The sequence below is a fragment of the Dipodomys spectabilis genome, unplaced genomic scaffold, assembly GCF_019054845.1.
Source record: "Dipodomys spectabilis isolate Male_0828 unplaced genomic scaffold, ASM1905484v1 ptg000076l, whole genome shotgun sequence".
Taxonomy (NCBI): Eukaryota; Metazoa; Chordata; class Mammalia; order Rodentia; family Heteromyidae; genus Dipodomys; species Dipodomys spectabilis.
The window spans coordinates 3,078,182-3,093,695 of record NW_024870753.1 but is presented as its reverse complement, the minus strand read 5'-3'; the positions used below and the strand labels follow the sequence as shown (position 1 = coordinate 3,093,695).

Here is a 15,514-nt window from a genome sequence, read left to right as displayed (position 1 = left end):
TGGGAACATCGAGGGTAGCTAATCTCCCCCCTCCACTCCCCCCGAGAAAGGGGCCAGAGGAGCACCGGCAGAGAGGGGAGACCAAGGCAGGCTTGGATCTAGAGTTACCTGACCAGCCGAGGGGGGTGGTTCTTGGTGGGCAATGGGGGGGGGGAGGCTCAGTTCCAGTGTCAACGCCAAGCAGCCCGGGTGTCCCCCCTACTAGACCAGAGGTGCCCTTCTGGCCGGGCGGGTGGGGTGTGCAGCGCTGGCACCCCCGCGCGCAGTGGGGCGGGGCCTGTCCCGGGGGGCGGGGCCCCGGGCGCCTCGTGGCGGGGCGGCCCCGCCCCCTCCCCCTGCGCTCGCGGCGGCGGCGCTCGGGCGCGGCGGAGCTGTCCAGCTTCAGTGCCGGAGCCGGCCACCTCCCGCGCGCGCGCGCGCCCCCCACCGCGCCGCCTGCGCGCCGGGTCCCCCGCGCTGCGCTCCGGCCCGCGGGCTCCGCGCCCCGCCCCGCCCCGCTCCGCCTTGGCGGGGTCCACTGCTCCCCGAGCGGCCAGGGCGGGCGGAGCCGCTGCCCGCCGGGGGCGGGGGTGGGGGGCCTCTGATCGGCGCGGCGGGGCCGGGAACCGGGGACCCGCCGAGGAGAGCGGCGGCCCCCGCGAGGGACGGCTGCCGGAGGGGCGGCCGCGCGTGGATGCGGCGGGAGCCGGAAGCCCGGAGCAGCTGGCGCCGTCTCTGCCCCCGGGCGCCCTATGGCTTGAAGGTAAGCGCCGGCCCGAGGGGGCGAACTGCGACCCGAGGCCCAGCCGGGGGTGGGGGGGCGCGGGAGACGGAGATCAGAGCGCGGCGCGCGTCCCACCGCAGAAGTTTGTCCCGCCACCGCAGGAGCCCGCCGCGAGCGCCCGCGGGCAGCTCGGGCTGCGCCCGCCCGGACGGGAGCCTCATCCACGGCCAGCACGAGCGGGGCACGAGCCGGGCCATCCCCCGCCCTGCGGAGCGCAGAGGGCGCCCGGCAAGCCGCGGCCGGCTGCGCGCCATCCCGGGGGGGCACCCGAGTCCCGGACCCAGGGCGCACAGTCAGAGTTGTTTCTCCTCATTGCCCCAGAGAAAGACGGATGATGATGGTGGTGGTGGTGGTGATGATGATGGTTAAAGTTATCCTGACAACTCTGTAGGGTACCGCCGAGACTTCTCACTTGCAGAAGGCTGGGACTCTCCCCACGGCCGGCGCTGCCGCTGTCCTTGGTCCTGAAATCTCGTTCTCGGTCTTCTCTGCGTTTGAGACCCAGTTGGGGAACCCCCCCACCCCCGCCCCACCCGGGGGATTCTAGGCCCATCTCGCCGCGCGGTGGGAGCCGTGGCGGAGCGTGTCTGCTCAGCCCCGCCGCGGAGCAGGAGCCCCCCTAGGCCGGTGTGCGGAGACCCAAGGCGGCAGCTCAGAGAGCCAGGCAGGTCGCATCCCGGTCCGCAGAGGGGCACCCGGAGGTAAGAGGGCACGCGCGCGGGTGCGTCTACCCCACAGGCTTCGCGTGCACTCGGGTCTCAGCTCCGCAGGGACAGACGCTGAGTCCCAGCCCCAGCAAAGCTGTCCGAGCAGCTTCTTGGTCCCCACTACTTTCTGTGCTGGGATTCCTGGGGGTTCGGGGGCCGGTGAGGTGAGGTGTAAGGCTTTTTGTTGATTTCTTCTCTTGATCTTTCTGCCCTCTCCATCATTTGGGGACTTTTAACATTATGTATGTATGTATGTATTTTGCCATTGCTGGGGCTTGAACTCAGAGCCTCATGCTCTCAGTTAGCTTTTTAGGTTTTTTGTTTTGTTTTGCTCAAGGCTGGCACTCTACCACTTGAGCCACAGCTCCACCTCTGGGTTTGTTGTCATGGTTGATGTTTGGTTGGTTGGCTTTTTTTTTTTTGGGCTGGTTAATCGGTGATAAAGGTCTCATGGACTTTTCTGTCTTGGCTGGCTTCAGACTTATATCTTCAGATCCCAGCCTCCTGAGCAGCTGGGAATGTACCCATGAACCATCAGCTCACCTGGGTTGGAGCTTTTGTTGTTGTTGTTGTTGTTTAACTTGGTACTGGAGGTTGAACCCAGGGCCTGTGCTTATTAGGCAAGTACACCACTACTTGGGCAATATTCCCATCCTCCATTACTGGATTTTGACCAGGTTAATCTTTTAGGCTCCTTTACAAGGGTCTAAATGTTCAATGACACCTCCCCCACCCATCCACTTCAGAGGCAAATACTTGTGTTTCTCCTGTTTCTCCCTGACTCATCTTGTAATATTAGGGCCACTTGAAAAAGCATCCTTTTCATCTTTCCCGTATGCTGCTGTTTGATGAGAGTAGGCAGAGTGAAGCCCTGGTAAACATGACAATTTAGAAGAGACTCAGCAAGCTGGCTTGCTCCATCTCAGCTCCCTCCCTCTCTGACTTTTCTGCTTAGAGTTCAAAATGTATGGCAAATTGTTTCTTGGGGGTTTTGATGTTATCTCAGGAACTCAGACATCTGACAGGGAAGAGGCACAGGAGGATTAGACCTAGGCCAACCCTGGAAGTCCCAGTCTTCCTCTCTTAAAGAATGAATCCCATCCACCGTTCTCATACAGCCTGAGGGTGGAAAGCACCTGGGATGTGGAGAGAGTCTAATCTGTGGTAGAGGTCTGAAGCAGCATCTCTCTAAGGGAGTTTTCTAAAATGAACTCTGCATCTGAGTCATCTGGAAGGCATATTTTTACTTCTTCCCTGCAGAAATGCTGAATGGGAACCTCATGTTATGGCACATAGGCTTATGTTTTTACCAGTATTTCTGGGTGAATTTGTATGGACACCAGGTTGAAGAGTCACCTCTCATAAACACAGAATCCCAAAGGAGCCTTTGCATTTTAAATTGCTCAGATGATGGCCTTTGATTCATCCTGTGGTCTCCTAATGTCATACACATTAAATTCTTTACATGTGGACTATTGGGTGGAAGGATCATTAACCTAATGCTATCCCTTTGCTGTAGTGAAAGATATAACTCAGTCCTATCTCCCCAGCACCTTCTAGTCTCCTTAAAACAGAATGGGGGCCTGTCTGGGAATCACCAGAATGACTGTAGGTAGTCTTGTATGAACATTAACTGCCCCTCTCCGGGGACCAACCCAGGATGTTCTTCATTCCTTCTCCTGCTTTGTGGGTTGTGGTCTTTCACTATGCATGTGTTGTGACTTGCTAACACAACTGCTCTTAAAATGCCAAGGAGTGATAAGCTCAGCCCAGGAGCATGTCATGCTCCCCAAGTCTGGCAGCTACTAGTGACCTCATAACAATGACACATTGACTATATTGATTTGACTCTTTTGCTCTACAAACTAGGAAGCTTATTGGGGAAAGTCAGCCCATAATGCTGTTGGTAAGGCCCGTCATTCATATATCTTCACCTACAGAATTCGATTATTTCTGGCTAGAACAGGCAATATATCTTGAGAATGATGTAGGAGAGTCTGAAAGTGAGAGAAAAAAATCTTGTGTTCCTTCTTAGATGAGGGTCTCCTAAAAAATGGGGCTGCAAATACTCCTTGGATTGGAGAGCAGACTGCTGCTCTCTTGAAACAAATGTTAGAGGAAAAGACATGAACGCTGCCCAGAGAGATGTGTCTGAATCTTCCCCACAAGCAAAAGTTGTATTTGACATGTGGCTGTGAAAATCAAAAACTGTGTGTGTGTGTGTTCCTGTATGTGTTGGTACATGAGGTAGGTATGACGTAGGATGAAAGCTCCTTGAGCTGACTTGCCTTCTTCATGACTCATACTTTCTGACCCATGTCCCTCTATTTCTCCCTCCTGTGTGGTGCACTTGTTATCATTCTGCAGCAGTTGAAGGTGTTTCAGCACCTAGGAAGGGAGTAGAGAATTGAAGTAGAGCTTTCTTTCCCCCAATGTCACAATTCAAATCCATGGTTGTAGTCCTCTGGGATCGTGTTGCGCACCAGCCAGTTTTAAGGTCTTAAAAAGAACGTAGTAGGGTGGCCAACCATTCTTATTTTCCTTGGGGCATCGTTTATAAGACTTAGATTATTTATAAGATGCTTAGATTATTTGGGCTCCTCAGAGGTCTCCAAACAGGAAAGCTGCCCAGAAGTAGTTAATCGCTCTCTTGTTTTTCAATTTTTGTCAAAGAAGAATAGTGCTAAATGTTCCTAGTTCCTGGACTCTGAGTTTGGACTAAGAACCATTCTCCATCCTCCCAGGTGCTCTGCTTACGGAGGAACAGCCTGAATGTAAGAAACACTTGGAAATGACAGGCTTGGTTCATCTTCTCAGCAGGCAATCTCTGCTGTACGGCACCTTTTACTTAGCTGAATCCTGGCACCATTTCCCTTCCTCCCATTCCCAAGAGGATAGCCCTGAGAGGACTCCAAGATTTGGTTTGGGGCTTATATATTCTCCAGATCTCCAAGACATAATTGGAGCCACTAGGGGTGCAAGGCACTTATTCATCTCTTCTGGGTAGTAGGCTGATATTTTTTTCCATACATTTTGATGTTGACAGCCAGGGTGTCACCTTGTCCCTATCACCTACATAGTTGAAGATTTCTCATTATTTTTTTTAACAAATGATAAAAAAAACCCCATCCTCTCGAGATGTATAACCCCGGAAAATAGCTTGATTGTAATATCAGTACACCGGACACTGGTAAAAGACTCAGTGACTTGCTTTGCTTCTAGTTGAGTCCAGAGAAGAAGACATTGCCTTCCGGAGCACCCATTTCCCTTCTTGTCCTCATCAGCTCTATTGGATAAACAGGTTAAATCAACACTTCTGACAGCCAGGATGCCACTAGGAGAGGACAGTGCACTCTTCTCTCTCTCTCTGGGAGGCCTAAGAGTATTTCTCTGTGGAGAGCCAAAGCTCGTGCTAGCTCCAGTTACAAGGAGAAGCCAGAGGTGAATCACTGGGGTCTGGGGACTCCATCCTCCTCCCAGCGGAAGAGGCTGCTCTGCTGCACGTCTCCACGCTGGGGATGTTTGGGAGAGCTTGTGTTTGTGTGTGTGAAGATAGATAGAAGCACAGGAGAAATGCTTGCAGAGAGCTCTGGGAATTGGCGTCTGTTAAAATATGCATTGAATACTGGCATCACCTTCGTTCAATTTGGGCAATTTTGTTACCATCTGTCGGCACCTGTAAGGATTTGCACTTTTCCCAGAAGGAGCGGAGGGATGTCTTTGCTGCCTGCAGGGACGGAAAGCAGGGGAGGAGGACCCCTGATTTTCCCTGAAGCCCTCTGAGTGATGTCATCCTCCTCTCAGATGGAGACTGCTAGATGAAGTCAGGCTGACTTAGCCTCCAGTGGCCTCATCAGTAGGTCTTTGGGCAATCCTGCCTTCCAGGGCACGGCTGCCGGACCCAGAACTGCAGTGGCAGGCCCCAGGGACTCTCTCCTGCAGGTGTCTGGGAGACAAAGTGAGTTCTGGGGCAGCCTGTCCATTTGTCACTGAGCTCCTTCAGAATGTGCCTGCCCTTCTCGTTTCTGTCCCGGTCTTGTTGTTATTGTTTGTGTCTAAGTGGCCCAGCAGGGGAAAGGCATTAGAAATGAAATTATTTTTGTTGCACATTGTATAATTGCCTCCGGCCCTTCCTGTTTCCCCAGGCAGCAACATGATGAGTGGCAGTTTCCCGGGAACCCTTGGTCTGGGCAAGTGGCTTATACTGCACAAGCTTCTTTAGAACAGCTGCTTCTTGACAAGTGGGTCTGCTCACCGATCCCTTCACTGCTGGCTTCATCACCGGAGCAGCCATTTGTCACATGCTTGCTGTGTGCAGGGCACTGTGCTCAGCACTTGACATGTGTTTTTCATTTCAATTTTCCATCCTACAACTCTACAAAATAGGCACTCCTATTAGCACTCTTTGCAAAGGAAAAAGCATGGGCAGAAAGAGGTGAGTGGCTTGTGCAAGGTCACATGGTTAATGTGTGGGGTGGAGATTCAAAACAAGACTGCCTGAGGCTTAACTAATAGACTTTTCTGACATGTACGTGGCATAAATCATAAAGGACAAGGCTTGGTATAGAGATGTATCTTCTATCATCAACTGAAGTGACAGGGAATTTTGCAGATGATAGAAGGAAAACAAGAAAGGGACATGGACGGAGGGAGAGGATAGATGAACTATCCCCTTGGGGCCCCTACTTTGAGGATCACTTATGAATGTTGGTTCTGTGGCCAAATGCTGGTGGCTCACACTTGTAATCCTAGCTACTTAGGAGGCTGAGATCTGAAGATTGCTGTTTGAGGATAGCCTAGGCCAAAAAAAAAAAAAAAAAAAAAAAGGCCATGAGACTTTTTATCTCCAAGTAACTCACAGAAAACCAGAAGTGGAAATGTGGCTCAAGTGGTAGAATGCCAGCTTTGAGAAAAGAAAAACAAAGCCAAGCAAGAGTAGGAGGCCCCAAGTTCAAGCCTTAGTACTGGTACTCATTTTTTTTTTTTTAAAAGCTTCCAACTTGATGGGATGAGCAGGGGAAGAGGTCAGAATAGATGATCTGTCAGAGTAGACTGAGAATGAGATGTTCCCTTCTGTCCCGTGCATCTTTGAGTGCACTGAACTATTCCAAGGATGAAAACCAGATGTCTGTCCATCTTTATAGGTTTTGTGTTGTGTTCTTCTGACCCTAGATGAAAACTTGTTAGCCTCTGGAGAAATCCTGGTACATGAATGACTTTTCTGATGGGCAGAGAGGAGAGGCCTGGGTGGTTCTGGTCAGGGTACTTTACCTTTGGTAAGGACAAGGAAGAAAAGTGTCTAGATACCACCTAGTAAAGTGGAGTTCCTAAGATTTAGCATCAGGGAAGGCTCCAGTAGAATTGCACCAGATAAGGATGCTTATTGTAAGCTGGAAGGTTTCTAGAATTTGTTGTTGAACCTCACCTTGACTTTTGCGAGTGATTAGTCCTCAGTGTTTGCATCTTTGTTTGCTTAAGCCCTTTAAAAACAACTTAGTATAGGAGTTAAGTCTGTGGGCTCTGGAATTAGACTCTCAGAATTTAAGTCCTGACTCTAATACTTACCTGCTATGTGATTGTGAGTGAGTTGATTAACTTCTTATCACCGGCAGTTTCCGTCTCTAAGAGGATGTCAGTACCAACTTCATTTGATTACTGTGATTAAAGGAAATAAATAAAATGAAGTAAGCCAGTCACACAAAGACAGGGATTCCTTGTTTTCTCACATTTGAGAAAGCTGAGAGTAGGAAACAAAGCAAGACAAATCAAAATGAAAATAACAACAAAGCAAAACCAGGGTCATTGGAAGTCAGGAGGGCTGGGTTTATCTTCCTAAGATCATTCTTTTTTTTTTTTTTTTTTGATTCAGAGCTTCTTCAGCTCTTTCCTTCATTCTATTGCAGGGTCAACAGTAGAACTACTGACCATCAGATGCAAGTCAATGTGATGACAGGGGTTCCATGTTCCCATGTGCATGCTTTTTCCTTGAATAACAGATATGGCTGAAGGCTTGAGATCACACTGGATAGCACAGCCATTAGCTGTGTCCAGTCTTATCCTGACAGGGAGAGTTGGAAAGGGCGTGGTGATTATTCTCCACAGAGCTGCATTTCCTTCCAGACATCCCGAATATTCCCTTCATTCTGTGGTGTCTCTAGCCTTCAATTGGCCTTCATACTTTCCACCTGCTGCTATTCATGTTATTAACCAAGGCATGCCTATGTACCAGTAGGCCATAATATATAAATAACATGATGTGATCTTTGGGAATAGATCCTAATGATATCATGAGGTCTAGCTTCTCTTTGGGACAACTCTGTGGGGATAAATAGCTGCATGCTGCAGGGTGACTCTGGCAACTCTCTTGGTAACTCTGCATGGTGAGGAACTAGAATCTCTGGTCAGCAGTCACAGGGGAAAAAGAACTTCATTACTCATAAAGCTTTTAAGTAGCAATCGCCTGAGTAGCAATCGCCAAAGTCGTCACCAAAACCTGTTGAAAGACACTGAACCTCCCAACCAAGCTGCCCACAGAAATGATGAGCTACTATACTTTTTTATTGTCTAAAGTTGCTACCTTTGGGGGTGCTTTATTATAAGACAACTGACAACTGGTACACCTTGTAACAATAATTCTCTCCGAAATTATTCTAATTCGTCTTCTGAAATGACATGGCGTCTGTTCACTCTCTACGGTATGAGTGGCTCTCACTGGACTAAAAGTGCCTCTTGGGTCCCCCAGGGTGGCCTCTGCTTGTGTTGTTCTGAGACTTGAAAGTTCTCACGTGTGGCACACCATGGCGATGAGTCCCATTGGCCATCTGAGGATTTAACCAGCTGCTGGTTCCTGGGTTCTACTTTCCCATGTTCCCCTTTGAATGCCTTCTACTCAGCACATCTTGTGTCTTACTTTACTTGTTGAGCAAATGTTATTGAGGTTCATGCCTGTAATCCTAGCTATGCAGGAGGCTGAGATCTGAGGATTGTGGTTCAAAGCCAGACTGGGCAGAAAAGTCTCCATGGGACCTGAAGTGGCACTGTGGCTTAAGTGGTACAACATTAGCTTTGGGCACAAAGAGGCTCAGAGAGTTCAAGCCCCACAACTGACAAAAGCATTGTTATTGAGAACCTCCTGTGCACAAGGCATTCATCTTGGTTGCAGATATATCAGTGAACAAAGCAAAGATCTCTTTCTTCTGGGATCTTATATTCTAGTGGGAGAAGAAAAAAATGTTAAAAAATGAATATAAAAAATAAATCACTGGGGCTGGGAAGGTGGCTCAGTGGTAGAGCGCTTGCCTTGCATGCATGAGGCCCTGGGTTCGATTCCTCAGCACCACATAAGCAAAAAGAAAAAAGCCGGAAGTGGCGCTGTGGCTCAAGTGGTAGAGCGCTAGCCTTGAGCTGAAGAGCTGTGAGACAGCGCTCAGGCCCAGAGTTCAGGCCCCACGACCGGACCCCCCCAAAAAAATAAATGAAATAAAATAAATCACTGACTATGTTAGCCACACTCGGTGCTCAGGAAAAGAGAAAACAGGCTGGCATTAGGCTGATCTAGAATGCAGAGTGTAACCAGAGGGAACTTTGCACTAATAAATGGGGTGACCAGAGCAGACCTCATGGAGGAAAATGATAGTCAAAGAAAGAGTTAAAGGATGCAGGAGCTTTGTTTACAGAGAGGGAAAAGAACTCAGGGCAGTGGGTCCATCCAGTCTGCATTTTTAAGCATTTACCAAAAAAATGTCTGGTTCCCCACAGAGCAATAGGAATAATGACTGTGCATCTGGAGCTTTCTCTTAATTTTCAAAACCTACAAGGCAATAATAATCTCTTTCCTTTGTAACTCATTTTCACATACACTGCCCCCATTGGTCCTTACAGCGCCCCATTCAGGTGGCTGTGCTGACTCCAGTTTTGCCGATGTGGCCTCAGAGGCTCAGAGAGGTTTAATGAAACTTGCCCACAGTCAAAACAGAGCTGGGAAGCGTGAGAGCTACAGCCTTACCGTGCCTCTGGGGCTCTTTTCTTACTCCGCCATCTTCTCGCTAATATCCCAATTGTGCATTTCTTGTTTTCCCTACTAGACAATGAGGCTCTTGAAGCAGAGAATCTGTCTCCTCCTTCTCTAGGATGGGTTATAACCTAACATGGTGCTAAGCACTTGTTGAGAGAGTGGGTGAGTGATAGGTTGGAGATCTGTGACGTCTCCAAAGCCTGCAGCCTCCCGCCCATCTCCCTTCACTTGAAATCCAACAAGAGAGTCTGACAGTGTGTGAGAGGTATCCCACGTCCAGCAAGTCAGAGAGATGCTTCATGCCTTTTCTCCTCTATCCTCAGCCAGCACTGTCCAGTTGCCATTGGTCATGCCCACATTGTAGTTGATAGGAAAACTTTCATAGTTGCCATAAGGCAATATTGATCAGACCTATACAGAGAGATGGGTGAGCTATCAAGGAGCATACCAACAGATGTACTGATCAGGTCAGTCTGGGTACCAGAAAACACAATCAGTTGTTGGGCTGTCTTCAGTGCTCTGGGTAGCTGATGTGTATTGAACCTGGGACAGAGTCCAAAAGGATTGGTCCTCTGTTTAAAAAGCATAATAAGCCGGGGCTGGGAAGGTGGCTCAGTGGTAGAGCGTTTGCCTTGCATGCTCGAGGCCCTGGGTTCGATTCCTCAGCACCACATAAGCAAAAAGAAAAAAGCCAGAAGTGGCGCTGTGGCTCAAGTGGTAGAGCGCTAGCCTTGAGCTGAAGAGCTGAGGGACAGCGCCCAGGCCCAGAGTTCAGGCCCCACAACCGGACCAAAAAAAAAAAAAGTATAATAAGCCTCATTCTATCTGAGACTCTCCAAAAGTGATAACACAAAGCCATTTGAAGCTATCTTTCCCCAAAGTACCTTTAAAGAATAGAATATGTACCATCTGCCTATCTAGTTATTTAGTGTAACAAAGTGTCTCAGAGGGTGAACTCAGAGACCAGCTTAGATCTCTTCTGCTGTTCTTATACTAACAAGTGGTGTGGCCGTTGTCAAGTTAGTGTGACCTCTTTGTGATGCAGAGTTTCCCCTACTCCATAAAATAGGAATGACCACACACGTACCTGGCAGAGCTTTGTGTGAAATAAATGAATCATGCATATTAAGTATTTGGCTCTGTACCTAACATATGGCAAACTCTCAATAAACAGCTATTACCATTATTCCTGTGATTATTGGGAGGCATAGAAATGTTTGTAGGACTCTTCCCAATCTGTGCTCCAAATGTTATCTTCTCTCTCTTCTAGAGGGAAGACAGACTAGGCAGATGAGGTAATTAGACAAGGTAGGACTAGCTTCATAGAGTGTTATCTTTGGAAGAACTCAATGTCACCCAGCAAGAGGATAGGAGAGCTAGGTCAGAGCTCACTTTTGCCCCATCTCCGCCCTTTAACCTTCCTCCCAGCCTCAGAATGTGAATATTTAAGAGAGTCAGTGGAGTTTAGGGTGGACATGGTACAAAGTGAAGCCAGAAGCATCAGCAAGGAGCAAACTCTGAAGCTTGAGCCATTGTGAGGGAGACTGGACTCCATCTTGAAGACATCAGGAAGCCATTTTGAAAGATTGGATTTTAAGCAGGAGAAAAACCACACTGATTTGATTCGCATTTTTTTAAAAATGCAGAAGCAGCCGGGTGCCGGTGGCTCATGCCTGTCATCCTAGTTACTCAGGAGACTGAGATCTGAGGATCTCGGTTCAAAGCCAGCCGGGGCAGTCCATGAGACTCTTATCTCCAATAAACCACTCAGAAAACTGGAAGTGGCCCTGTGGCTCAAGTGATAGAGCATTCACCTCGAGCTGAAGAGCTGAGGGACAGTGACCAGGCCTAGAGTTCAAGCCCCACGACCAACAACAACAAAAAAAAATGCAGAAGCTGCTGTGTGGGAGAATTAATTATTGAGGAGGCAATACTGGAAAAGGAGCAGCGAGGAGGGCTTGTGGTTACCCAGGACAGAGATGTAGGAAGCCTAGACAGATGTAGAACAGTGCATCTGGGAAGACACGGAAGATCAGAGAGAGAGCTGAATCTTCATCGTATCGTGGGGTGGGGGGGGGTGGCGGTGGAGCACGAGGGAAAGCGAAAATTCAGGGATGACTTAAGGACGGTGAAGCACAGGAATTAAGGACCTTGACAAAAGTGTCTCGATATTGGGCAGGAATTTAAGTCAGATAGGAAGGAAAGTGAGACTAGGCTGTGGCTATGAGGAAGAGAGTTACAGAACTGGGTGCGGGGGTAGGGGGGGAGGGCTTGAGTCATTGAGCCATCGGGCTGGCATGTAGAGGGCAGAACATAGAAGACAAAATCATGATAAATCATAGGTATAGAAGCGGAGGGTGTCGCTGGAGATGAGGAGATCAATGGCCTGAGAGGCCAAGGATTTGCAAGCTAATTTCACCCAAGTCAGTGGCAAGACCTGGGCTGGAGTAGAAGGCTATGAGCTATGTGGCAAAGTCTTCAGTGAGACCAGGAGTATCTGAACAACAGTGACAAAGAGATTGAGGGACCAGAGCTGGCTGGCAGGCCCCTCCAAGGAACAAGGTCTTTACAAGTAGGCAGAGGAGGTGGTGGTGAGCCATGGGGCGGAGCATCCGAGACATGGTGCCCTCAGATGAGCCCAGGAGGGGCAGGGGCCACTCATACCTCCCTTCTAGATCTTGTCCTATGAAGTTTCTCTTCCATTTCCTTACTGGCTCGTGTACTCCCTCGATCAAATTCCTTCCCTTATCTCCAGAGGAGGAAGAAGAAAGAGGAGGATAGAGGAGAAAAGAACGTGGTGAGTGGGTATAAAGATGTGGATGAGAGAGAGGAAACAGGCAGAAGTTGGAGGGAAGTGGGAAAGTGGATCTAGTGACATTTTCTGTTCTTAGGCACTCAGGGGCTTCCATAGCTAACCTGTCAATGCTCTGTTTTCTTTTCCTGGATGATCTAGCTCTTAACCTTAAAGGCTGACTCCTATTCAATCTTCAGACCTGAAGAGAGGCATCAGCTCTTCCAGGGAGCCCTTCCAGAGTTTTCTTTCTACACTGTCCTACCCCCTCCTGTGTAATATATATGTATAGGATTTGTATAGGATTATAAGCTGTTGTATCCTAATTGCCTACTTGCTGGCCTGTTTCCCCCATTCGATAGTGAACTCCTTTTAAGGTAGAACTGGACTCCTTAACTGCCAGGGCCTATGTTCTAGCTCACTGCTCTGCCTATGGTGGTACAGAGATCATGTTCCCGCTCCCATCCTCTGGAACAGATACACTCAGTAAATTATAGGACATCAGTGCATCCTCCTTTCGTTCATCCTTGAAGCCCTCCCATTATTAAGGCCTCTGGGAAGTTCCTCCAGCAAGTGATCTAGACTAGATGGCTCTGGCATGGGTCATAAAGCCTGAGATGAGGTTCTTCATACTACTTAGCTTCATCCAAAGTTCCCTCAATTTCAACAGTCCCAAGTATCCCCTCTTAGTCTTTTCTTCTCATTGATGGTAAGATTATTGCTGATTTGGTCACCCCATGTCCTGGTAAACACAGGGAAGTACAATGTCAAGTAGGGCCCGGCTAGTACTGTCTCTGCCTTTTCTCTCTCTCTCTTTTTTCCTTGTGTCCATTCTAGGGCTTGAACTCAAGGTGTGGGTGCTGTGCTGTCTCTCAACTTTTTCACTCGAGGCCAGAACTGAACCACTTGAGTCACAACTCAGTTTCTAGTCTTTTTTCTTTTTCTTTTTGGTGGTTAACCGAAGATTCAAGTCTCATGGACTTTCCTGCCTGAGTTGGCTTCCAGCAGCGACCTCCTTCCAACAGTGATAGCCAGCCTCCTGGGTAGCCATGATTTACAGTTGGAATCCATGGGTGTGCAGCATCTCCTCTTTTATAATGAACAGTCCATTCTAACTGATGATGATTCCATTTTAATCCTGAACTATTTACAAAGGCCCTATTTCCAAATGATAGTTCTGGGGAGCCAAGAATTCTGGGGTGACACTCTTTAGCCCCATACAGGGATCTTTCTGCTTTGCTGGCACCTGGTCTCTGTGGGAATCTTTTGCCTCCTCCAGGGGAAAACGCCTTCCCTCTCAGTCACCTGTTTGGGAACATCTGCCCACATGCTTAATTGAAGCTTCATCTCCTGAGTTAGAAGGCAAATGAGGACGAGAAAGAAATCAATTAGTGCTGCTAGAAGTTCAGGGATTAAAGGGATTCGCTGGCCTGCTGACATTAGTTAGAGGGAAAATGAGGAGAAGGAAGGGGTCCCTTCCAGAAAGGGAAGATCTTTTGGGAACCGAACTCCTAGGCCACTTCGGTTGGGTCCCAGTGAGTATAGTGGCTGGTAGCAAATGTTAAATACCCTCTGCAGTAAAGAATTCAGAGACCTGGAGTTGTTCGTTCAACATTCATCCTATAGACATTGACTAAGCCAGGCTCTTAGTTTAATTCTCTCATTTCACAGATGAGAACACTGAGGCTTCAGTAAGCCTCAGGTGTGAATGACCAAGGTATGAAATTCAAATCCCCTCACACAGAGCATTCTCCGGTCTGCCGTGGGAATCCCTGACAGTAAGAAGTCTCTGCATCTGGACAGGCTCGCTTGTGCCCAGGAAGCTGTAGGCGATTGTGCTTCTACCCAGAATACCCATGGTGGAGATGAGGGCAGCAGCAGGAGCCTCGCCATAGCGGGCACTGGGTTCAGCTGTTCGTGGGATGATGGAGAAGACATGGGAGGTGTGCATCCTGTGGAGAAGGAGAAGAGAGAAAAGACTTGCCCCTCCAAGGGAACCCTAGACAGATAAAGCTGCACATCCAGTTTGCCCAACTGGCTAGTGGGCAAGGACATAGGATTGCTAAGGAGGATGGCAGGGACATTTCCTGTTGGTGTGCCTTGTCATTGAGAAGCCTGCACAAGCTTTTTCTTCCCGTGGTCCTGCTTAGTGCCTGTGTGGCCACATCTGAAGCAGCCTGGAGTGTGTGGGAGCAGCTTTTAGTAGGGCTGAGCCGTCAGAGTCTACGGGCTTCTCTGTGGGGAGCTGGTCCCTCACAGATGCCTAGTGATCACTTGTTGAGCAACTCTGGGAAGAATGGTGAAATCAGCTCACCATGACAGGTGAGGGAAGGGATGGGGAAGAAGCTTGTGATGGGCCCAGATTTGGGAGCTGAAGCCCTAGATGGCTTGCAACGTGTACCAGCACTCTGAGGTACCCAGGGTGCTGCCTCTCCTTCCTGCTCCTCTGCCTTCTTTTCCCTCCAAGCATCTATCTGCCCTCTGCGGTGTCTCCCCATCCCCTGTCGTCATGGTAATGTCACAGCCACTGAGTCCCTGGTCCTGGAAGATAAGACAGGAGAAAAGGGCAAGGACAGGCAGGTATGTGGCCTGCAGTGTCCGTGTCCCTTTTATGAGCAGTGAAACTCCAACAGGCTGGGAAGGGGGTAGCGAGGAAAGGGTCAAAGCTCAAGGACTCCAGTGCAATGCCCTTATGCATGCTGCACTCCAGCAAAGGAGCCAGGTAGAACTTGAGCAACTGGTGGCATTTCTTTCCTCAGCAGACTTTAGAGGCTGGCAGCTTGGGTGTCTTTCCAGGTGGGAATCATATTCTCTTTATGGGGTTGAACCCTGAAAGCCCTCTGACCTAGCCATCCCCAGGTCCTCTCTTTCCCTAGTCTTTCTGTCTCTGTGTTGCCAGCCCGTGGTGATAGAACTGGAGGAGTGGGGTGGCTGGGAGGACAGGAGACCAGGGCTAATGGTTTCGCGATCCTTGGCAAATAGTCTCTGGATGCTTTGACCCCTGGAGCCATGTAAGGAAGTGGCCAGGTGGACTGTAATGATGGTAGAAATGGGCCCCTTGTGTGGACAGTTGATGTGGCAGTGGTTCTAATCATAACCTCTAACTTCCTGCCCCCAGTTCAGAGTCAAGCAAGGGAAAACTCAACAGAATGGAGACAGAAAGGACAGTATTGCTCTGGGCTGTCCAGTAATGCTGCGCCTTCCCTCTGCACATACATGGCTCTCTTATCATCCAGTCT

The 15,514-nt window shown here is 49.2% G+C and overlaps 1 protein-coding gene across 1 annotated transcript in view; it reads left to right on the top strand.

Moving 5' to 3' along the window:
• Nucleotides 1–644: 644 nt before the first annotated feature.
• The window catches only part of Drd2 (dopamine receptor D2), a 44,957-nt gene continuing 30,087 nt past the window's right edge, over nt 645–15,514 (top strand). The window contains exon 1 of the mRNA XM_042682880.1: nt 645–742. The gene's annotated coding sequence lies outside the window, so the exon portion shown is untranslated. The remainder of the gene's footprint in view (nt 743–15,514) is intronic.